Below are 26,757 nucleotides of genomic sequence, written 5' to 3' on the forward strand. Positions count from 1 at the left end.
CCTTAACTAAATACATGTGTGACACTTGACAACTCGCTCATGATTTTGCATAACTTGCTCACGTTCTTGCTATGACAAGTCAGCCTTATTCTACTCAAGATTGCTAAGGAAATGTTAGAACACAAGAGAAGTGCCAAAGAAGCTTCTATATTAGAGAGAACTTGATTGTTTTGCTTGATGAGTTACAAATGAATGCCCCCTATTTATACTAATCACCTAGGGGCTAGTGTGTAAATAATAATTGTTCCACAAGTCCTCCCATATTTACAAAAGACTACACCCTCAAGAATTTTCTAAATGACTAGAATATTCCAAGGCTTTCCAAAAGAGTATTCCTACCAAGTCCATAATATCTAGAGTTTTTCTAAGGAAATTCTCTATAGTTCTAAAATATTCCACTAAGATCTAGTACCTAACTTAATTAACCCTTCCATATGGAAAGAATATATGGTAAGTGGCACCTACATGGCATGATGATATGGCGGGCCATGACACTCTCCCTTGCCAAATTTTGTGCTACCCTCGGCACAAAGCATCGACACGTACGCGTGCACCTGTGATGACCCAAAAGGTCATCACTTATTTTAAAATAAAGTTCTACATTTCGAGGGCTTAAAAACCTTTTTTAGCATTACATCGATTTGTGTGCGTCATCCGGGCGCGTAGCTGGAAAGCCTAAATGTGAAAATCTATGAAAAATGATAAATTTTGACTATAAAATGAATTAATTTGACTTCGGTCAATGTTTTGGATAAACGGACCCGAACCCGTGATTGTATGGTCCCGGAGGGTCCATAGGATAATATGAGACTTGGGCGTATGCACGAAATCGAATTCCATGGTCTCAAGCCCGAGAAATGAATTTTTTGAAGAAAATTGTTTTCTGAAATTGTTCATAAGGTTTGGAAATGAATTTTATTAGAACGTGCTGGTATTGGGCTCGTATTTTGGTTCCAGTGCTCGGTACAGGTCATATGTATGATTTAAGATAATTCTGTGAAGTTTGGTAAGAAACGGAATCCGTTTGACGTGATTCGGACCTTAAATGCAAAATTAGATTTTTAAAGAAGTTTTGAGAAATATCATTGATCTTGAGGTTTAATTCGATGTTCATGATGATATTTTGGTGATTTTATTACACGAATAAGTCTGTAGGATGTTTTTGAGGTTATGTGTATATTTGGGTTGGAGCCCCGAGGGCTCGGGTGAGTTTTGAATAGGCCACGAGGTGCATTTTGAACTTAGAAAACTGCAGGTTTTTCAGCTGTGCATAGCAAGCGTGTAGGTTTTGCATTTGCGAAGCCTAGCTCACAAATGCTATGTTGTAAATGCGAGCGGCTTATCACAATTGCGAAAGAAGCCTAGGCCAGCTCCCTTTCGCAAATGCGAGGTTATCCTCGCAAATGCGAACTTTCTTATTTGGCCAGCGATCGCAAATGCGATGCTGTAGTCGCATTTCCCAAGTCACAAATGCGAAAGTCCAGCTTTTATGAAGGGTTCACAAATGCGAGCCCTGTTTCGCATTTCCCAGCTTAGTAGAGGTCGGGGTTCGCAATTGCGAACCCCTGTTCGCATTTCCCATACCTGCGACCTGCAAATTTATACTTAGACGATTTTAAACCCATTTTTCATATCCTCTCAAAACATAAACACACCAGGGCGATTTTTCAAAGGCTTCTTCTTATTTAAATCAATTCTAAGTCATTTTTAATTTGTCACGACCCGGATTTCCCACCCTCGGGAGCCGTGATGACGCCTACTAATACGAGCTAGGCAAGCCAATCAATTTCACAATTTACCTTTTTACCCATTTTATATTCATTAATAATTTCGAAATAATAACAGTTAAACATCAAAATTTAACATATGCAGAAGAAAGAAACAATAAGCTATCTGAACATGAATATCTAATACAACTGTTTGACTCTCGACTACCCAGAACTGGTGTCACAGTTTCATAGACGGTCTAAGAATACTACAAATAAATAGTCTGGAAGAAATAAATAAATACAACACTGTCTCCAGAAATGCATGAAATAAATAGGAAAAGTAGATAGAAGGAGACGCCAAGGCCTGCGGACGCCTGCAGGACTACCTCGGGTCGCCTGATGATCAAGAATCAGCAATCTCACTGCGGTCCGAACTCCACAACATCGGGATCTGCATAAAGAACTGCAGAGTGTAGTATCAGCACAATCGACCCCATGTGCTGGTAAGTGTCTAGCCTAACCTCGGCGAAGTAGTGACGAGGCTAGGACCAGACTACAAAATAAACTTGTGCAGTTCAAATATATACAGCGGAAAAGAAATACAAAAATAAACAAATAAAGATAGGAGGGGGAAACATGCTTCGGGGAATAACAGGTAAAATAGAATATCAAGAGAATTATAAAGGAATCAAAATCAACCACTAACAAGAATAAGGAAAACAAAGGCAGATTTCACTTTCTTCTCACATCTTGTTGCAGGCGTGCAACCCAATCCCATTTCCTGTATCTTGTGGAAGGCGTGCCACTCGCTCCCATTTCATGTATCTCATGGCAGGCGTGTCATCCGCTCCCATTTCATTTATCTCGTGGTAGGCGTGCCACCCGCTCCCATTTCACTTATCTCGTGGTAGGCGTACCACCCGCTCCCATTTCATTTATCTTATGGTAGGCGTACCACCCGCTCCCATTTCATTATATCTTGTGGTAGGCATACCACCCACTCCCATTTCATTATATCTTGTGGTAGACATAACACCCGCTCCCATTTCATTATATCTAGTGGTAGGCATACCATGCGCTCCTAGTTACAAGCCACCAATAACCACAAGGAATCCCGACAAGGGAACAATAATATCAAACAAACATCCCGGCAAGGGAACAATGATGATAATAACATGTGAGGCACAATAAACCACAACAGAGTCATAACAATTTATAATACAAGAATCACGGGCATGCTTGACACCGACGTATAGATACTCGTCACCATGCTTATACGTCAACTCCACAATTAACACGTAGCAAATAGACACCACTCCTAATCCCTCAAGTTAAGGTTAGACCAAACACTTACCTCGATGCCACAGACACAATTCACGTTTCATTTATAGCTTTACCCCTTGATTCCACCATCAATTCCCTCGAATCTAGCCACAAGTTACTTAATTACATCAATAAACGCTAAATGAATCAACCCCAATGCATGAAAATGAGTTTTCCAAAGTTTTACCCAAAATGTCAAAAATCGCCCCTGGGCCCACATGGTCAAAACCCGAGGTTCGAACCAAAATATGATTACCCATTCCCCCACAAACCCAAATATATGATTTATTTTGAAATCGGACCTCAAAATCGAGGTCCAAATCCCCAATTTTTTGAAAAACCTAGGCTCTACCCAAAACACCCAATTTTTCCCATGAAAATCATTGATTTTGAGTTGAAATCATGTTAAAAGATGTTAATGATTGAAGAAAACTAGTTAAAAATAACTTACAATTGATTTGGAGAAGAAGAAGCCTTTGAAAAATCGCCCTGGTGTGTTTATGTTTTGAGAGAAGATGAAAAATGGGTTTATAATAGTCTAAGTATAAAGTTGCAGGTCGCAGGTATGGGAAATGCGAATAGCTCTACTAAGCTGGGAAATTCGAAACAGGGCTCGCATTTGCGAACCCTTCATAAATGCTGGACTTTCGCATTTGCGAAAATAATGTCGCATTTGCGACTTGGGAATTACGACTACAGAATCGCATTTGCGATCGCTGGCCAAATGGGAAACTTCGCATTTGGGAGACGGAGTTGGCCTGGGCTTCTTTCGCAATTGCGACAAGCCGCTCGTATTTGCGATGTCGCATTTGCGAGCCAGGCTTTGCAAATGCGAAGCCTGCAGTCCTGCTATGCATAGTTGAAAACCTTGCAATTTCCTAAGTTTAAAATGCACCCCTTGGCCTATCCAAAACTTACCCGAGCCCTCGCGGCTCCAACCCAAATATACACACAACCTCAAGACTATCATATGGACTTGTTCGTGTAATAAAATCACCAACGGACAGACAACCGTTCGTCCTCGAACGGACAGAAGAAGAAAGTACCTGAGTCGGGGAAAAGATGGGGATAACTACTCCGCATATCGGACTCAGACTCCCAGGTCGATGCCTAAGGAGGCTGACCTCTCCACTAAACACGAACAGAAGGAAAGGTTTTTGATCTCAATTGACGAACCTGCCGATCTAGAATAGCCACCGGTTCCTCCTCATAAGACAGGTCCTTGTCCAACTGGACAGTGCTGAAATCTAACACGTGGGATGGATCGCCGTGATATTTCCAAAGCATGGACACATGAAACACTAGATGCATGGCTGATAAGCTCGGCGGCAACGCAAGTCTATAAGACACCTCTCCCACTCGATCAAGAATCTCAAACGGGCCAATGAACCTAGGGCTAAGCTTGCCCTTCTTCCCAAATCTCATCATGCCCTTCATAGGCGACACTCGAAGCAATACCCGCTCACCAACCATGAATGCCAAATCACGAACCTTACGGTCTGCATAACTCTTTTGCCTGGACTGAGCTGTACGAAGCCTATCCTGAATAATCCTGACCTTGTCCAAGGCCTCCTGAACTAGACTCCTACCCAACAACTGAGCCTCTCACGGCTCAAACCATCCAACCAGAGACTGACACCGCCTACCATATAAAGCCTCATAAGGAGCCATCTGGATACTCGACTGGTAGTTGTTGTTGTAGGCAAACTCTACTAAAGGAAAAAACGGATCCCACGAGCCTCTAAAGTCAATGACACAAGCTCGGAGCATATCCTCCAAAATTTGAATGGCCGCTCAGACTGCCTGTCTGTCCGAGGATGAAATGCTGTGCTCAGCTCAACCCGCGTGCCCAACTCTCACTGAACAGCTCTCCAGAAACGTGAGGTAAACTGCGTACCTTGATCCGAAATGATGGACTCGAGCACACCATGAAAACAAACAATCTCCTGGATATAAATCTCAGTTAACCCCTCGGAAGAATAGGAGACTGCCACAGGAATAAAATGCGCTGACTTGGTCAACCTATCAACAATAACCCACACTGCATCAAACTTCCTCCGAGTCTGTGGGAGTCTAATAATGAAATCCATAGTGATCCACTCCCACTTCCACTCGGGAAGCTCAATACTCTGAAATGAACCACTGGGCCTCTAATTCTCGTACTTAACCTGCTAACAATTCAAATACCGAGCCACATATGCAACGATATCCTTTTTCATTCTCCACCACCAATAATACCGTCGCAAATCCTGATACATCTTAGCGGCGCCCAGATGAATAGAGTACCGAAAACTATGGGCCTCCTCTAAAATCAACTCTCGAAGCCCATCCACATTAGGCACACAAACTCGACCCTGCAATCTCAAAACTCCATCATCACCTAAGGTAACCTACTTGGCACCTCCGCGCTGCATCGTGTCTCTAAGGACACACAAATGGGGATTATCATACTGCCAATCTCGGATACGCTCTAATAAAGAAGAACGGGCGATCGTGCAAGCTAACACATGACTGGGCTCAGAAACATCCAACCTCATGAACTGATTGGCCAAAGCCTGAATATCTAAAGCAAGCGGTCTCTCACCAACCGGAATATAAGCAAGACTGCCCATACTGGCTAACTTCCTACTCAAGGCATCGGCCACCACATTAGCCTTTCCCGGATGATATAAGATAGTGATATCCTAATCTTTCAACAACTCCAACCATACAGATAATTCCTGAAGACTCTTGTGATTCGTGAACACCTCACATGCCACACCATACAGATAATGCCTCCAAATCTTCAACGCGTGAACAATGGCTGCAAACTCCAGATCATGAATTGGATAGTTCTTCTCATGAATCCTCAACTGCCGCAAAGCATAGGCAATGACTTTGCCATCCTGCATCAACACTGCACCTAGTCCAATACGAGATGCATCACAATAAACTGTATAAGGCCCTGAACCTGTGGGCAAAACCTACACTGGTGCCATAGTCATAGCTGTCTTGAGCTTCTGAAAGCTTGCCTCACACTCATCCAACCATCTAAACTGGGCACCCTTCTGGGTTAACATGGTCATCGGGGCTGCGATAGATGAAAACCCCTCCACAAACCAACGATAGTAGCTTGCCAATCCCAAAAAACTCCGAATCTCTATAGGTGATGCTGGTTTAGGCCAGTTCTTCACTGCCTCATTCTTCTTTGGATCCACTTGAATACCCTATGCTGATACAACATGACCCAGGAATGCAACTGAACTTAACCAGAACTCATACTTCGAGAACTTAACATATAACTGACTATCCCTCAAGGTATGAAGAACCACTCTAAGATGCTGCTCATGCTCCTTCTGGCTGCGAGAATATATCAAAATATCATCAATGAAGACTATCACGAATGAATCCAAGTAAAGCCTAAACACTCGGTTCATCAAATCCATAAAAGCTGCTGGGGCATTTGTCAACCCGAATGACATCACCAAGAACTCATAATGCCCATACCGAGTGCCAAAAGCTATCTTAGGGACATCAGATCTTATTCCTCAACTGATGGTAGCCAGATCTTAAGTCAATCTTCGAAAATACCTTAGCACCCTGAAGCTGATCAAACAAATCAACAATCCTCGATAATGGATACTTATTCTTGATCGTAACCTTGTTCAACTGTAGGTAATCAATACACATCCTCATCGATCCGTCTTTCTTCTTAACAAACAACACTGGCGCACCCCAAGGCGAAACACTCGGCCTAATGAAACCCTTCTCAAGCAAGCCTTGCAACTGCTCCTTTAACTTTTTCAACTCAGGCGGGGCCATACAATACAGCGGGATAGAAGTGGGCTGAGTGCCCGGAGCCAAATCAATGCAAAAGTCAATATCCTGTCGGCAAGTATACCTAGCAGGTCTGAAGGAAATACCTCAGGAAACTCACGAATAATGGGCACAGAATCAATAGAAGGAACCTCAGCACTAGAATCACGAACATATGCCAAATAGGCCAAACGTCCGTTCTTGACCATACGCCGAGCCTTCTCATAAGTGATAACACTACGGGTGGAATGAATAGGAGTCCCCATCCACTCTAAATGAGGTAAACTCGGTAAGGCTAAGGTCACAGTCTTGGCATGATAGTCCAAGATAGTGTGGTAGGGTCATAACTAGTCCATCACTAATATGACATCAAAATCGACCATGTCCAAAAGAAGCAAATCTACACGAGTCTCAAGACCTCCAATCACAACTATACATGAATGATGGAGTCGATCTACCACAATATAATCACCCACCGGTGTAGACACATAAACAAGATCACTCAAAGAATCACTAGGCATGACCAGATATAGTGCAAAACAAGAAGACACATATGAGTACGTATACCCTGGATCAAATAACACTGAAGCATCTCTATCACAAACCAGAACCGTACCTGTAATAACTGAATCGGAAGCCTCAGCCTCAGGCCTAGCTGGAAGAGCATAACATCGGGGCTGGGCCCCACCACCCTGAACTACATCTCTGGGATGACCTGCTGCTGGCTGGCCTCCACCTCTAGCGGCCTGAGATCCACCTCTAATACCTCTACCTCCACCTCTAGCACCTCTACCCCCACCTCTAGCTGGCTGGGCGGGCTGTGGAACACTTGGTGCCTGAACCATGTCACAAGAACCCCGATGTTGAGAGCTACTTAGTGCCCGAAGGCAATACCTAGCAATGTGCCTTGTGTCGCCACAAGTAAAACAAGTCCTCGGATGCTGGGGCGGACGACCCTGAAAACTCTGAAGCGGCGGTGCACTGATAGGAGGTGATAGTGCACTGTAGGACTACTAATCAGAATATTGCATCTGAGAACCACGACCACCTGAAGCACCGTGAGAAACCTGAAGTGCTGACTGAAAAGGCCTAGGAGGATGGCCTCTACCATATGAATCCCTACCTCCAGACGAGGTACCACTAAATTGGCCTAAATGACGGGGCCTCTTGTCCAACCCATGACCACCTCCTTGTGACAGAACCATCTTCACTCTCTGGGTCACATTGGCCGCCTCCTGGAAGGATATCTCACTCCCAGTCTCCCTAGCCATCTGAAGATAAATCGGATGAATAAGTCCATCAACAAACCTCCTCACCATCTCTCTCTCGGTGGGGAGTATGACAAGAGCATGACGAGCCAAGTCAATGAATTTGGTCTCATACTGGGTAACAGTCATGGAACCCTACTGAAGACGCTCGAACTGCCTCTGATAGGCCTCTCTCTGAGTGATGGGGAGAAACTTCTCCAGAAATAGCTGAGTGAACTTCTCCCAAGTCAAAGATGGCGACCCGGTATATCTAGCCAAACAGAAATCCCTCCACCAAGTCTTGGCAGATCCAAATAAGCAAAAAGTGGCAAAATCTATTGTATCCTTAGTAGATACACCACTGAAAGTAGTAGTGAAGATCTTGGTGAACCTATCCAGCCTTCACAAAGCATCGGTAGACATAGCTGATCCATCACCAGTCTGAGCTACCACACCCGACTGAACTGCTCCAACTGGCTGAACCGCTGGAGTCTGAATCTGGGAGCTACCTGCTTCGGATTGCGAGTAGCAGGAGTCTGGGCTCCTCCTCTAGCCTAAGAGACGGCTAGTGCTAGAGGAAGCAAACCTACCCGGTTGACACTCTCCATAAGGCCCAATAGACAGACCAGAACATCCTGAAGAACTGGGGTAGCAATAAACCCCTCTGGGACCTGAGCTGAGCTCACCGGAACTGCTAGGGCCGGAACCTCATCATCAAAATCAACTTGAGGCTCCGTTGCCGGTACTGCTACTCTGGGCTGAGCTCTGCCCCTACCTCAGCATCTAGCTCAGCCTCGGCCTCGCCCTCTACCCCTCGTGGGAGCTGTTGTTGGGGGCTTGGGTTGCTGGTCAGTGGATGAGGAAGCGTGTGTTCTTGCTATCTGCGAAAGAATAGAGTAGAAATTCAATTAGCATTGAGAGACCAAACCATACGATAGGAAAGAATCAATGTGAAGTTTTTCCTAACTCTGTAGCCTCTGGGGGATAAATACAGACGTCCTCGTACTGATCCCTCAGACTTTACTAAGCTTGTTTGTGAACTGTGAGACCCATGTAACCTAGAGCTCTGATACCAACTTGTCACTACCCGGATTTTCCACCCTCGGGAGTCGTGATGGAGCCTACTAATACGAGCTAGGCAAGCCAATCAATTGCATAATTTACCTTTTTACCCATTTATATTCGTTAACAATTTTGAAATAATAACAGTTAAACAGCAGAATTTAACATAAGCGGAAGAAAGAAACAATAAGCTTTCTGAACATGAATATCCAATACAACTATTTGAGTCTCGACTACCCATAACTGGTGTCATAGTTTTACAGAAGGTCTAAGAATACTACAAATAAAGGGTCTTAAAGAAAGAAATAAATACAACACTATCTCTATAAATGCATGAAAGAAACAGGAGAAGTAGATAGAAGGAGACGCTAAGGCCTGAGGACGCTTGCAGGACTACCTCGGGTCGCCTAATAATCAAGAATCAGCAATCTCACGGCGGTCCGAAATCCACAACATTGGATCTGCACAAAAGAGTGCAAAGTGTAGTATCAGCACAACCGACCCCATGTGCTGGTAAGTGTCTAGCCTAACCTCGGCGAAGTAGTGACGAGGCTAGGACCAGACTACCAAATAAACCTGCGCAGATCAAATATATACAGTAAAAAAGAAATAGAGAAATAAAAAAATAAAGATAGGAGGGGGAAACATGCTTTGAGGAATAACAGGTAAAACAGAATATCAAGAGAATTATAAAGGAATCAAAATCAACCACTAACAAGAATAAGGAAAACAAAGGCAGATTTCACTTTCTTTTCACATCTTGTTGCAGGCGTGCAACCCGATCCCATTTCTTGTATCTCGTGGTAGGCGTGTCACCCTGTCCCATTTCATGTATCTCGTGGCAGGCGTGCCACCCGTTCCCATTTCATTTATCTCATGGCAGGCATGCCACCCGCTCCCATTTCACTTATTAATTCGATGTTCATGATGCTATTTTGGTGATTTTATTACACGAATAAGTCCGTAGGATATTTTTGAGGTTGTGTGTATATTTGTGTTGGAGCCCCGAGGGCTCGGGTGAGTTTTGGATAGGCCACGAGGTGTATTTTGAACTTAGAAAATTGCAGGTTTTTCAGTTGTGCAAAGTCTGGCTCGCAAATGCGATGTCGCAAATGCGAGTGGCTTGTCGCAATTGCGAAAGAAGCCCAGGCCAGCTCCCTCTCACAAATGCGAGGTTATCCTCGCAAATTTGAAGTTTCCCATTTGACCAGCGATCGCAAATGCGATGCTGTAGTCGCAAATGCGACATTATTTTCGCAAATGCGAATGCGAAAGTACAACATTTATGAAGGGTTCGCAAATGCGAGCCCTGTTTCGCATTTTCCAGCTTAGTAGAGGTCGGGGTTCACATTTGCAAATCCCTGTACGCATTTCCCATACCTGCGACCTGCAACTTTATACTTAGATGATTTTAAACCCATTTTTCATATCCTCTCAAAACATAAACACACCAGGGCGATTTTTCAAAGGCTTCTTCTTCTCCAAATCAATTGCAAGTCTTTTTTAACTAGTTTTCTTGAATCATTAACATCTTTTAACATGATTTCAATTCAAAATCAATGATTTTCATGAGGGAAATTGGGTGTTTTGGGTAGAGCCTAGGTTTTTCAAAAAATTGGGGATTTGGACCTCGATTTGATGTCCAATTTCAAAAGAAATCATATATTTGGGTTCGTGGGAAAATGGGTATTCGGGTTTTGGTTTGAACCTCGGGTTTTTACCATGTGGGCCCTGGGACGATTTTTGACTTTTTGGGTAAAACTTTGAAAAACTCATTTTCATGCATTAGGGTTGATTCATTTAGCATTTATTGATGTAATTAAATAACTTGTGGCTAGATTCGAGCGAATTGGTGGTGGAATCAAGTGGTAAAGCTATAATTGAAACGTGAATTGTGTTCGTGGCATCAAGGTAAGTGTTTGGTCTAACCTTAGCTTGAGGGATTAGGAGTGGTGTTTATTTGTTACGTGTTAATTGTGGAGTACGACGTATAGGCATGGTGATGAGTATCTATACATCGGTGTCAAGCATGCCCGTGAGTCTTGTATTATAAATTGTTATGACTCCGTTGTGGTTTATTGTGCCTCACATGTTATTATCATCATTGTTCCCTTGCCGGGTTTGTTTGATATTATTGTTCCCTCGCCGGGATATTGTTGAGATATCATTGTTCCTTTGCCGGGATGTTTGTTTGGTATTATTGTTCCCTTGCCGGGATATTGTTGAGATATCATTGTTCCCTTGCCGAGATGTTTGTTTGATATTATTGTTCCCTTGCAGGGATTCCTTGTGATTATTGTTGGCTTGTAATTCGGAGCGGGTGGTACGCCTACCACAAGATATAATGAAATGGGAGCGGGTGGTATGCCTACCACAAGATATAATGAAATGGGAGCGGGTAGTAATCCCACCACAAGATAAATGAAATGGGAGCGGGTGGTACGCCTACCACAAGATATAATGAAATGGGAGCTGGTGGCACGCCTGCCACGAGATATAGGAAATGAGATTGAGTTGCACGCCTGCAACAAGATGTGAAAAGAAATTAAAATCTGCCTTTGTTTTCCTTATTCTTGTTAGTGGTTGATTTTGATTCCTTTATAATTCTCTCGATATTCTGTTTTACATGTTATTTCCCGAAGCACGTTTCCCTCCCCATCTTTATTTGTTTATTTTTGTATTTCTTTTTCGCTATATATATTTGAACTGCACAGGTTTATTTGGTAGTCTGGTCCTAGCCTCGTCACTACTTCGCCAAGGTTAGGCTAGACACTTATCAGCACATGTGGTCGGTTGTGCTGATATAACACTCTACACTCTTTTGTGTAGACCCCAGTGTTGTGGACTTCGGACCGCAGTGAGATTGCTGATTCTTGATCATTAGGCCACTCAAGGTAGTCCTGCAGGCGTCCGCAGGCCTTGGCGTCTCCTTCTATCTACTATTCCTGTTTCTTTCATGCATTTCTAGAGACAGTGTTGTATTTATTTCTTTCTTTCAGACCCTTTATTTGTAGTATTCTTAGACCGTCTGTGAAATTGTTATACCAGTTCTGGGTAGTCGAGACTCAAATAGTTGTATTGGATATTCATGTTCAGATAGCTTATCGTTTCTTTCTTCCACTTATGTTAAACTCTGTTGTTTAACTGTTATTATTTTGAAATTTTTAATGAATATAAAATGGGTAAAAGGGTAAATTGTGCAATTGATTGGCTTGCCTAGCTCATATTAGTAAGTGCCATCACGACTCCCGAGGTTGGGAAATCCGGGTTGTGACAACACCTCACCTTGGCGTCGCTAGAGATCTTTGTCCATTAGCCATGATGCCATATGGGGCGGTTCACTTTCACATGTCATAAGGTACTTGTCACCTTTCTTCTTGCCCTGTTTGTACTTTGGATGGCTAACAATGGTGGTATCAATCCTCCGCTCACCGGATGCCTCTCTTTGCTCTTGGCCTGAATCTCCCCATGACTCAACCAAGTCTAGCATCTTCTCAAGCATCAGATCCATGCTTCCTGTCATGACCCAATTCTATTATAAGCTGTGATGGCGCCCAACATCGTCGTTAGGAAAGCCAACACTGATCAACTAGTGATTTTTTGTTCTAAATAAATTAGTAAGTGATAGCTTTTCCTTATTTTAAAAAAAAGATTAGAAGTTTGCAATTTTAGCATAAATAAATGGAAGCAATGTGTACGAATCATAATCATGTAAAACTAAAATCATAAGTCTACTAGTGTGTGTGCCAAGACCAGGTGTCACAAGTATGTGGACAATCTAGTAGAATATACAAAACAAATGCTAGCCTACTGTCTAAAAGGAAATAGACAGAGAGTAAAAGCATAAGAGAGACTCCAGCTACTGCAGTACGACACAAAGGGTAGCTCATCGGGAAGTCTCAAGCTGGGGAATCAAGTCTACGTGCCGGTCTGGTGGCCAGATGCACCTACCTCAAATCCTGTACATCAAGTATAGAAGTATAGCATGGGTTTATAAAATATACCCAGTAAGTATCTAGTCTAACCTCGAAGAAGTAGTGACAAGGGGTCGACTCCGACACTTACTAGGTCCAACAGTATAATAATGTAAAATTTCTAATTAAGCATAATACATGGAGATAACAGTAAACTTAGAACAAGAAAACAATAACTAAACAATTCTTCCATCATAGTTAAGAACCACAATAAAACACTTCCTTCATTTAGAACAAGTGATTTTTCAAACAACATATTTATACAAGTTATTATTAGTTTCCAGTTCTATTATCACACACGAATACCACCGAGGACGTTCGGCCCGATTCAACATAAATGTAAACTATGCACTACCGAAGGTCAAACGACGCGAACCATAGATGCATCTATTTACCCCGCTCATGAATCATACATGCAGTGCGGTCAAACATAAAGTTAAAGAATTACCCCGCTCGTGAATCATATGTGCGACGCTGTCAGGTCAAAATTAATCATTTAAGTCATAATCCTTTCTTGAATCATTTGAAAATAAAGACAATTTAACTTGAAACCTTTAAATCCTTAGGAATCCTTAACTAAAATTCCATTTGTTACAATTAGCAAGTATAATCAAATAATGGTGTCCTCAAAGTATGGTGTAAACCTAGAACTACCCGGACATGACATGTATAGTAGCTATGTATGGACTTCGTCACTTCGTGCGTACGTAGCCCCCACAAATAATTACACAAGTTCACCTATGGAGATATTTCCCTCTTACAAAGTTAGAAAAGAGACTTATCTCGCTTCAAGGCCTACTTTCCAGTCCAAGCTTATGACACTCAATTTGGTGCCGAACAATCCAAAACGATCCAAATAGTGTAAAAACTAATCAATATAGGCTTAAAAGTTTATATCCCAACTATTAAAGTAATTTCCTAACTCTAAATGCAAGATTCCTAAATTTCACCCCCGGGCCGACGCACCCGAATTTCAGAAATTTTCAAAGAAAGTTGTTACCAATAACCTTAGAAACATAAATATATTATTTTCATTAAGTTCTATAACAATTTTCATGGAAAAACTCCATTTTATCAAAAAACTAGGTTTTCCTCTAAACCCATGATTTTCACTAATTTACATGTTATAATCTACCCATAAACTATGTATTAAAATCACATTAGATAGAAATTACTTACCTCACAAAGATAGGTCTAAATCTCTTACTTAAGAGCTCTCAAATCGCCCATGGGTGTAATAAATGACCCAAAAAATGCCAAAGTCCTGATTTTAAACTCACTTCCCAGCTGCCTCCTTCTTCGCGAACGCGAAAGAGGCCTCACGTTCGCGAAGTCAAGTGACTCAGGCCCCCCTGAAGACCCTTCATCACGAACACGACCAAGGTCTCGCGAATGTGGAGGCTGGCTTGGCCTACCCATTGTGAACGTCAAGGTTGCTTCGTGAACGCGAAGAACAAAACGCCCCCAGCCCAGTCCAGCTGCTCTTACGCGAATGCGAGTCACCTCACACGAACGCGAAGGTCAGTGGCCCCAGACCTTTGCAAATGCGGACTAGCTATCACGAACACGTAGCACATTTCCCCCCAGTCCCAACTCCTTCTATGCGAACGCGATGGTCTTTTCGCGTTCGTGAAAAAGGAAACCAGAACTGGGCATTTATGGTTTCTTACATATTGCTTCGAGGGGTCCAAAACTCACCCAAGCCACTCGGGACCCCGTCCAAAGGCACTAACAGGTCTGTAATCATAATACAGACTTTCTTAAACTCTCGAAACACGAAAAACAACAACGAAACCGAGAATCATACCCCAAAACCAAATTGAATCAAACTTTGAATTTTAAGTATTCCAAATTCTCTGAATGTGCCGAATCATACTTAGACTACTCGGAACGACACAAAATTTTGTGTGCAAGTCTTAAATGACATTACGAAACTATTCCTGGTCTCAAAATTCAAGTCAGACCTTGATATCATCCAAAACCCAATCTAAACATACACCCAAGTCCGAAATCATCATACGAACCTATTGGAACTGTCAAATCCTGATTCCGAGGTCATTTACTCAAAATGTTGAATGAAGTCAAACTTGGCCTTTTAAGCCAACCTTAAGGAACCAAGTGTTCCGATTTCAACCCGAATTCTTCCAAACCCCGAACTAACCATCCCCTTAAGTCATAAATCAGTAAAAGCAAGTATGTGAGGTCTTATTTAGGGGAATGAGGTTCTAGAAAGCAAAATGACCAGTCGGGTCGCCACATTCTCTACCTCTTAAACAATCGTTCGTCCTCCAACGGGTTTAGATTTGTACCTGAAGTGTTGAATAAATGTGGCTATCTACTCTGCATGTCCTCATCGGACTCCCAGGTCTTCTTCTCGATTGGTTGGCCCCTCCACTGAAACTTTATCGCGGAAATCCTTTTGGATCTCAATTGGCAATCTTGTCTAGAAACAATAGCCACTGGATCCTCTTCATAACCCAAGCTCTCATCTAGATGAATAGTGCTGAAGTCTAGCACATGTGATGATTCAGCGTGGTATCTCTGGATCATAGACACGTGAAAAACTAGATGAACCTCTGATAGGCTAGGAGGTAAAGTAAGCTCATAAGCAACCTCCCCAAATCGCCTCAACACCTCAAATGGGCCTATAAACCTGGGGCTCAACTTGCCCTTCATCCCAAATCTCATAATACCCTTCATCGACGAGACTTTCAAGAGAACCTTCTAGCTGACCATAAATGATACATCATGCGCCTTCTGATCTGCGTAACTCTTCTGCTTGGACTATGTTGTGCGAAGTCTCTCCTAGATCAATTTTACCTTTTCCAAGGCCTCCTTTACCAAATCAGTGCCATATAACTTAGCCTCGTCGGGCTCAAACCACCCGATGGGAGAATGACATCGCCGATTATATAAAGCATTAAATGGAGCCATCTCGATGTTGGACTGATATCTATTATTGTAAGAAAACTCAGCCAAAGTCATGAACTGATCCCACTGTCCCCTAAAGTCAATAACGCATGCCTTAAGCATGTCCTCTAGTATATGAATTGTCGGCTCCAACTTCCCGTCGTTCTATGGATGAAATGTTGTGCTGAGCTCTATATGGGTACCCAACTCACTCAGTGTGTTACATCTTGTATTTTAGTATTAGGATAAATCGTAGTAACATAAAGGGATTAAGAGTATTCATGATATTATAGAGGATTTGTGACTATGTTATTATAAGACCCCGTAAGTTTAACAATCTTGATACCGTTATATACGTTTGATATGGTATTTATTTTGAGTGGAACATTTATTGTAGAAATTGAAAAATATGATTTGATATAGTTATTAATATTACTACTTTCGAATATGCTTTAAATTATACACATAATATGAGAAAGTTTATGAGATTTTCATTCTTGTAAAAATAGAAATGATTTTTTTCACAAGAAAAGAAGGTTATCTTTTTACCATTTTAAGAATTAAGCGTACGAAATTTTTTACTCTTTATATAAGATTATAAAAATTAGAAGTGGAGAAAATGTGACGACCAAAAGGGGTCATCACCTGTTTTCTTATCCATTTTGTGCTTCCGAGGCCTTGAAAACCTCATTTAGAGTCACCTCAATTTACGCGTGCAGTCCGAGCGCGTAACCGGAAAGCTTAAATATGAAATTTTGTGAAAAATGCTAAGTTTTGAGTTTAAAATGAATAAATTTGACTTTGGTCAACATTTTGGGAAAACGGACCCGGACCCATGGTTTGATGGTCTCGGAGGGTCCGTAAGAAAATATGGGACTTGGGCGTATGCCCGGAATCGAATTCCGAGGTCCCAAGCCCGAGAAGTGAATTTTTGAGTAAAATTGTTTTTCTGAAATTGTTAAGGAAAATTGAAATGAAATTTGATTAGAAAGTGTTGGTATCGGGCCCGTATTTTGGTTCCGGCACCCGGTACAGGTCTTATATATGATTTAAGATGATTCTATAAAGTTTGGTTAAAATCGGACGTCGTTTGATGTGTTTCGGACTTGAAATCCTAAATTTGAAACTTGATGAAGTTTTTGGAAAAATTCTTGATTTTGAGGTTTGATTCATTGTTTTTAAGGTTATTTAGGTGATTTGATCGCACGTATAACTTCGTATGATGTTGTTGAGTTAGTACATGTGTTTGGTTAGGAGTCCCGAGGGCTCGGGAGTGTTTCAGAGGTGTTTCGGAATGGTTTTAGCCTTGTAAAGGTTGCAGGTTTTCTGCAGTCAGTGCTCAGGGAATTTGTTCTTTGCGTTCGCTTGGTCCCACTTGCGAACGTGTAAGGCAAAATTCCCAGGAGTTCATTTTTTTCTTCACGAACGCGAAGGTGGTGACGCGAACGCGAAGCCGAGGGGGGTATACCCTTCGCGAACGCGTCCCTTCTCTCGCGAACGCGTAGTGTACAGGTGGAAGGGCCACCAGTTTTTTCAAAGTGAACGTGGCTCATGGCATGCGAACGCAAGGCTCGAGCAGATTACTCTTCGCGAACACGAGCCCCTGTGTCGCGAACGTGAAGGTCTTCAGACCTGGACCATCGCGAACGTGAGTTGCCCATCGCGAACGCGAAGGGCAATTTTGCCCAGTTATTTAAAAAGCCCAAAACAGAACCATTACGGGATTTTCACAAAACTTTACAAACCCTTTCTTCTCCAAAGCTCTTAGGCAATTTGTGAAGCATTTCTTCACCAAAGTTTCTTGGGTAAGCATTATTTAACTCGTTTTTTTCATTTTCCATCAACATCTATTGAAATTCAAGGCCTAAAACATGTAATTAAGGGTAGAAATTAGGGAATTGGGTAGAGTTAGGGCTTTTTAATTTTTCTTGATTTAGACCTCGTTTTGGGGTCGAATTTGAAAATAAATTATATATTCGAGCTCGTGGGTGAATGGGTGATTTGATTTTGGTCCGAATCTCGTGTTTTGAACAAGCGGGCCCGGGGTCGATTTTTGGGATTTTGGGGAGAATTCTTAGAAAGCTATAATTAGGCATTGGGTTCGCATTGTTTAGCATTTATTGATGTATTGAAGCCATTATTGTATAGATACAATCGATTTGGAGCAAAATTCGAAAGGAAAAGCGGTAATTGAGGATTGATTTGGCCGTGGAAGTTTGAGGTAAGTGTTTGGTCTAACCTTAGCTTGAGAGATTAGGAGTTGAATCTTATTTGCTACGTGCTAATTGTCGAGTACGACGTATAGGCATGGTGACGAGTATCTATACGTTGGTGTCTAGCATGATCGTGAGTTTTTATATTGCGGATATTCTAATTTTTGTTGTATCTTTCATGCCTTAATGATGATTCCTATATGTTGTAAAACACTTGTGAAAGAAATTGTGACCTTTGAACTTCGAGGAGCATCGACTCGAGTTATATTACCAAGTGTGAAAGTATATGAAATGATTGAACCCTTTGGAGCGTTGGCTCAAGTGGGAAAGTGAGTTAAAATGTAAAAGTGAAAGAAAGAGAAAGAGTTATTAAATTGCTCCCTTGTCGGTATGTTTGTTGCTTTGTTGATTATCTCCCTTACCGGGATGCTGAGATTATTGATATTGTTCCCTTGCCGGGATCTAACTGTTTAATTGTACTCCCTTGCCGGGATTTCTACTATTATTTGTTTATAACCTTGCCCCTTTGTTTGTGATTGTTGTTTGGGTGAGGAAGGGCGTTAAAGCACAAAGGGTGATATCGTGCATTGTTTGCTATTGTGAGGAAAGAGTGTCAAACACGAAGGGTGATGCCGTGCCGTACGATGAACCATTCTGTACCGATATTCATTGACTATGTGGTGAGGAAAGAGAGTAAAAGCACGAAGGGTGATATCGTACATATTATTATGATACGATTGATTTGGTGAGAGCGAGAGTAAAATCACCAAGGGTGATGCTGTGCAAATCGTTGAATTCTGATTCTTGTTGACATTCTAGCTTTGTTGTTTCTTTCTTTTATTGGGGTTTTCTATTTGGAACTGTTACCTCCCCACAACATGTTTCACCTTCCCACATTGACTGATTATTTCCTGTATTTCTTTTCCGCTGTACGTATATATATTTGAACTGCACAGGTTATTTGGTAGACTGGTCCTAGCCTTGTCACTACTTCGCCGAGGTTAGGCTAGACACTTACCAGCACATGGGGTCGGTTGTACTGATACTACACTCTGTGCTCTTTTTCGCAGATCCAGGTATTGGACATCAGCAGTAGCGCGGGAGCTAGCCTTCAGTCTACCAAGATACCGAGGTAGCCTTGCAGGCGTCCGTAGGCCCGGCGTCTCCTCTATCTTATATTTTATTCTGTTATCTCATGTATTCGAGACAAACAGTGTTATATTTCTTTTAAACGGTTGTATTTAGTACTATTAGTAGTTCGTGAGTGATGTGACACCAGTTCTTGGGTAGAGGCATATGTTGACTTTCGCATTATTGTTCAGCTTAATTAATCTAGGTCTTCCGCTTATTCATTTAATTCCGTTGTTTTCATGCTATCATTGATATTGTTAAAAGAAGTAATGTGTTAATGAAAAAGGTAGTTAAGGGTTGGCTTGCCTAGCTCTCATTAGTAGGCGCCATCACGACTCCCGAGGGTGGGAAAATTCGGGTCGTGATAGAAAATATGTGCAGTTTTTTCATGGATGTTTTAATGAAATAATAGTGTATGTATTGATTTTATATGGTACCACATGACCATAATAGTAAGATGTATAAAGTGTGTTAAAAGTGAGTAGTATTTTAAGTAATTTACAATAATTCTTAATTATGTGGATAATTGGTAATTATTATTTTTTAGTGGAAGATTAACTAATTAATTAGTATATTTTTGATAAGTCTAATCTCCCCCCCACCCCCACGTGGTAGCACCCCATTTAAATTTAGTGACTCTTAAAGTGTTAAAAGTGAGTAGTATTTTAAGTAATTTGAAATAATTTTTAATTATGTGGATAATTGGTAATTATTGATTTTTAGCGAGAGATTAACTAATTAATTAATATATTTTGGATAAGCCTAATCTCCCCCACGTGGCAGCACCCCCATTTCAATTTAGCGACTCTTAAAGTTCTTACATGGGTGTCACACTTAGAAGATTAGGTGGATTAGTCATCTAGTAAATGAGTTACACCTACTAAAAGCTTCCCTACACTTGTAAGGTATTTTATTTTTTAATAACTAAAGATCAAGAATAAAAAAGAGTGGATTCACTTGTGTAATGGGAGTGGACTGATCGATTGAGTCTTTCAGAAAGCAAATATTTCCATACCAAACATGAATGATGCTGCTTGTTCATTCCATGCGCAAGAGCCTTGGTTAGGCTTCAAAATTCAACAAAACGTAAGACTTCTCTAACCTGTAACATAGGGAAATTTAACATCATCAACAAATTCAAAGGATTTCATGGCAATTCAACAAGAATTCTTAGCATCTTAAAGCAACATGAGATTTTACATTATAAGGGAGTATAGTGGAATCTTTCTTAAGAATATCATACGAATTTTTCCCTATTCCAGGTATGTTAAGGCTATTCATTCTTTCTTTTGGCGTGATCCATGTGATAAAACGATATGAACAAAGCATGCAACTTTCACAAATGATTCTATTCTTAGAAGTACTAAGGTTGCCTATGTTCTTGATTTCCCATATGTCCTGCTATCATATTGTCTGTTCATGGGTCACATGACATTCCAAGAGATTGTATTGACTTACTTCATTATGCATTGAATTCATTTATACATGTATATATATATATATATATATATATATATATATATATATATATATATATATATATATATATATATATGTGTGTGTGTGTGTGTGTGTGTGTGTGTGTGTGTGTGTGTGTGTGTGTGTGTGTGTGTGTGTGTGTGTGTGTGTGTGTGTGTGTGTGTGTACCTGATCAGCTGGTATACGATGATGATATTGCCCACAGTGGCTGAAATGATATGATGGGATGCCCTCAGAAGCTTGATGATGTTATGTACATACAGACATATGCATTACATGACATTTATACGCATATGCATGACATTATAAATATTTCACGATTTATAGAGTTATCCAGACTTACAGGTTGAGTAATTTACCCCTTGTTTCTTCCATGTCCTATATATACTTATTTACATGTATTACATACTCGGTACATTATTCGTATTTACGTTCTTTTGTTGGGGACATGTTCATGCTTGTAGGTGTAGATAATCAGTTTGACGAGCCCTCATAGTAGACGAGTTTAGCATTCAACGAAAAATCGGTATTACTCCATCTCAGTCGGAGTGCAACCGAGTCTATGAGTGTTCGTGTCAGAGTTTTGCTATAGACTTATGGGTAGGCTGGTACCCTGTCCCATTTGATGTCTAATACCCTTAGAGTCTTTGTAGACAGAGGTTGATTATATACAGTATGTCAGAGGTCTTGACTGCCCATATATATTCATCTTTTATGAACGATGGTTCATTGATATAACATTTGTCCATTTACAATTGTACATTACGAGTTTTGTCCATGTTGGCCCATAATAGTTACAAAAGGAATGAATGAGTTACAAAGTGGTTCGCTCAGGCCACTACAGCACTGGGTGCCAGCCACACCTCCCCAGGTTTGGGGCGTGACAAAGTGGTATCAGAGAAGGTTGTGTCCTATGGAGTCTATAAAGCCGTTCCTAGTAGAGTCTCACTTATGAGTGTGTTGCGCGCCACATTTATAATTGAAAGGCTATAAGGTATTTAGGAAATGTTACCCTTCTTTTGTCTCCAAATCGTTCCATAGAGCTAAGTCGTAAGAAGTCAGTATAAAGTTTTCACCGAATTTTTTATGCACTAGAGGTACAGGTAATACAATAGAGCTTTAATGCGTAATGTGGAAGGGAGGTTAAGAAAGAAATAGAAGAGACGATGTGAGATTAAAAGGTAAGTAAGATAAAGGTGAAGAAAATACGAGATACTCAAGTACAAAAGATTGTGAATAGTCGAGACTTCAGATATATTTTGGGTTTAAGTTTAATTTACAGAGGAGACCCTAGTGAAAATTTTGTAAATATCTAAGAGTTAACATTCGAGGACGAATATTTCTAAAGGTGGGAAGGATGTTACATCCCGTACATTAATATTAGGATAAATCGTAATCCATATGTGCTTGAAGGGATTAAGACTATTCATGAGATTATAGAGGATTTGTGACTATGTTATTATAAGACCTCGTAAGTTTAGCAACCTTGATACCGTTATATACGTTTGATATGGTATTTATTTTGAGTGGAACACTTATTGTAGAAAAAAAAGTTTGAAAAATATGATTTTATATAGTTATTAATATTACTACTTTCGAATATGCTTTAAATTATACACATAATATGAGAAAGTTTATGAGATTTTCATTATAGTAAAGATAGAAATTATTTTTTCACAAGAAAAGAAGGTTATCTTTTTACCATTTTAAGAATTAAGCGTACGAAAAATTTTACTCTTTATATGAGATTAGGAAAATTAGAAGTTGAGAAAATATATGTATTTTTTTCATGGATGTTTTAATGAAATAATAGTGTAAGCATTGATTTTATATGTTACCATATGACCATGATAGTAAGATGTATAAAGTATGTTAAAAGTGAGTAGTATTTTAAGTAATTTGAGATAATTCTTTATTATGTAGATAATTAGGTAATTATTGATTTTTAGTGGCAGATTAATTAATTAATTAGTATATTTTGAATAAGTCTAATCTCCCCACCCCTCACGTGGCATTACCCCATTTCAGTTTAGTGACTCTTAAAGTTCTTACATGGGTGTCACACTTAGAAGATTAGGTGGATTAGTCATCCAGTAAATGAGTCACACCTACTAAAAGCTTTCCTACACTTGTAAGGTATTTTATTTCTTAATAACTAAAGATCAAGAATAAAAAAAAGTGGATTCACTTGTGTAAAGGGAGTTGGGCTGATCGATTGAGTCCTTCAGAAAGTAAATATTTCCATACCAAACATGAATGATGCTGCTTGTTCCGCACGAGCCTAGGTTAGTCTTCAAAATTCTACTCAATGTAAGACTTCTCTAACCCGTAACGTGGGGAGGTTTAACATCTTCAACAAATTCAAATGATTTCATATCAATTCAAAAAGAATTCATAGCATCTCAAGCAACGTAAGATTTGGAAATTATAAGGGAGTACAGTGCAATCTTTCTCAAGAATATCATACGAATTTTTCCCTACTCCAGGTATGTTAAGGCTATCCCTTCTTTCTTTTGGCATGATCCATGTAATACAACGAAATGAGCAAGCATGCAACTTTCACAAATGATTCTATTCTTAGAAGTACTAGGGTTGCTTATTGTCACGACCCAAACTGATGGGCCGCGACGGGTGCCTGAGTCCTACCTGTCAAATACCCCTAAGCATGCGTCTAAGATATGAACCTGAATAACATCTGCTGAATTATGAAAATAACATACATGAAAGAAACCTACCAACAAGGCATATGTATGTGTACATGCAGAATACAGTAGGCGAGCCGGCAAGGTTGCTATAGACAACTATACATCCAAAACTGAAAGCCGACAAGGCCAGATACAACCCAACTAGACATACTGTCTACATACCTCTAATAGAAACATAAATGTCCAAAGATGGGACTGAGCCATATCATACCCATATATATATATATATATACAAACGTATCGTACCAAAATCAAAAGCAGCTCTGGATCAAGTGGAGCACGCCAACTCTCGCTGATCAGGGATACTAAGAAGGGAGAACATCAACTTGCTTACCTGCACATGCAGGCCTGAAACACAGGCCTGAGTATGTAAGGCATGAAAACTAGTACATAAGAGACATAGATGAAACATGGAATAAGGAAACACATCTTTAAATCTGAATAACTTTGTAAATTAAGAAACATTTATAATGTTGCACGTGCGTATAAATGTTGTATCATGCATAGGTATGGGTGTACATTATATCATCAAGCCACTGAGGACATCCCATTATATCGTCTCCGCCACTGTGGGCGACATTATAAACATATACCAGCTGATCAGGTGGTGGTGCGTATATAACGCTGTAACCTTTTCCCATATCATATATACATATATTTATATATATACGCGTATATAACGCCATCTGGTCATGGGTCAATGCACATGTATAAATGAGTGAAATGCATGAAAAATACATAATAATCTCAATATTCCTTCCGGATAAACTTTTCCAACTATGTATTATTTTGAGACACATGAACAGAAGATAATAATAATTCTCATGGGGAATCAAGAATATAGACATCCCTAGTATTTCTATGAATAGAGTAATTTATGGAAACTGTGTGTTTGCTCGTTTCTTCAGTATACGTTGGACCATGCCAAAAAAAAAGAAGGGAGGGCCTTAATATACCTGAAGTAGGAAAAACTCCATATAATTATCCCGTTGGAAACCTTCGTAGATTGAACTTAGAACTCAAAAATCGGATTAAACTTCTGCACTTTGAAATTGAGGAAAGAAATCTTGCTTACTTGAAATTTATAAACGAAATTGGTTTGGATTTGAAATTTTGGATGAATTAATTCTGTTCTTAACGTTTTTCTCTTGAACGAAAGACAAGATGCCTCTGAACTTTAACCAAGAATCAGACTTGGACTACTATTCTTTTGTCCAAAAGAAACCCAACACTTTAAGTTATCAAGCCTTTCTTAAAATGACTCATTCTTATGAGTCATGTAATGATTTTACACGTTACTTTGCCATACTAAGCATATATGACTATGTGTCATATTCTTGAATGGTGACATACTGCCACGTGGGGAGTAGGGTGAAGATTATTAATCTTTACCCACTTATTAGTTAATTGGGTAATATTTTGTTACTCGGTAATTAACCAATTACCCGCATAATTGAAAAATTACCATAAATTACTTAAAATACTATTTATTTTTAATATACTTCATATATACTTTATATATTATACTACCATGGTCATATGGTACCTTGCATGGTTCTAGTTCATAATTATCGGGTATTATCGCTCGACCCGTATTTTATTCCAAATTGGACACTTGCAACGAAACTCGTTTTCTTTAAGCCTAGTACCCCTTTATCCTCCATAACACTTATTTATCGCTTGTTATAAATAGCGTAAATACATTAACGTCAAAATGATCTCGTCCTAGAGTCTACGTCAATTAACTGAAGACGAAACTTTTAACATATGAAAACGCGAGATGTAATATCCTTCTCCCCTTAGAAACATTCGTCCTCGAATGTCCAAATCCCCATGATCTATATAACTTTGGCAGGGTCGCCCCTCTAACAACACCACTATCAACTCTTCCTGTAGAAGCTTAATAATCCAATGCCACACAGGACTACAATTATCAACAACGACAATGGCGTCAGATGGCCAACGACAATAACCAATAAAAGAATTTGTACACGTACCTTATGATTATGACGTCTCAGTAGGACCCTTCTCTGGAGGAGGAAACAAGTAGGGATATTTAGACTTCATATTTTCCCCGGCCTCCCAAGTCATTTCTTCCACATTGTTGTTCCTCCAAAGTACTTTCACTGAGGCTACCTCCTTATTCCGTAGCTTACGGATTTGTCGGTCTAAGATGGCAACCGGAATTTCCTTGTATGATAAGTCTTCTGTAATGTATACATCATTCGTGGGCACTACTCGGGTAGGATCGCCAATGCACTTCCGTAACATAGATACGTAAAAAACTAGATGGACAGACTCCAATTCCGAGGGCAATTTTAACTCATAAGCTACTTGGTCCACTCTCCGAATGATCCTATAAGGTCCAATATACCATGGGCTAAGTTTGCCTTTCTTGCCAAACCTCACCACTCATCAACCCCGAACTCTAAATCTCATTTCCGCACGTCAGAATATGACTTCTGATGACTCTGAGCTATCAATAGTCGATCCCGGATAAGCTTTACTTTTTCTAGAGCTTGTTAAACTAGGTCTGGCCCATGTAATCTAGATTCTCCGACATCAAACCACCCTATAGGCGACTTACACTTCCGTCCGTAAAGAGTTTCGTATGGAGCCATCTGAATACTGGAATGATAACTATTATTATATGCGAACTCAATAAGCGGCAAATGATCATCCCAGCTACCTTTGAAGTCTATTACACAAGCTCGTAATATATCGTCGAGTGTCTGAATAGTACGCTCAGCCTGTCCGTTTGTCTGGGGATGAAATGTTGTACTAAGACTTACTTGAGTCCCCAATCCTTTTCGTAAAGACCTCTAGAAGTTAGCTGTAAATTGAGCTCATCTATCCGAGATAATAGATACAGGGACACCATGCAGTCGTACTATTTCCTTAATATAAAGTTTTGCATAATCATCTAAGGAATATGTAATACTAACAGGCAGAAAATGGGCTGACTTTGTAAGCCTATCAACAATCACCCATATCGAATCAAACTTATGTTAGGTACGAGGTAAGCCTACGATGAAGTCCATATTGATTACTTCTCATTTCCAAGTTGGAATCTCCATAACCTGCAATAATCCATCGGGTTTTTGATGCTCAATCTTTACCTACTCACAATTAGGACACTTAGCAACAAATTCCGATATATCCTTTTTCATTCCGTCCCACCAATATACTTCCCTGATGTCATGATACAT

Source organism: Nicotiana tabacum, chromosome 5 (genome assembly GCF_000715075.1).
Source record: "Nicotiana tabacum cultivar K326 chromosome 5, ASM71507v2, whole genome shotgun sequence".
Taxonomy (NCBI): domain Eukaryota; kingdom Viridiplantae; phylum Streptophyta; class Magnoliopsida; order Solanales; family Solanaceae; genus Nicotiana; species Nicotiana tabacum.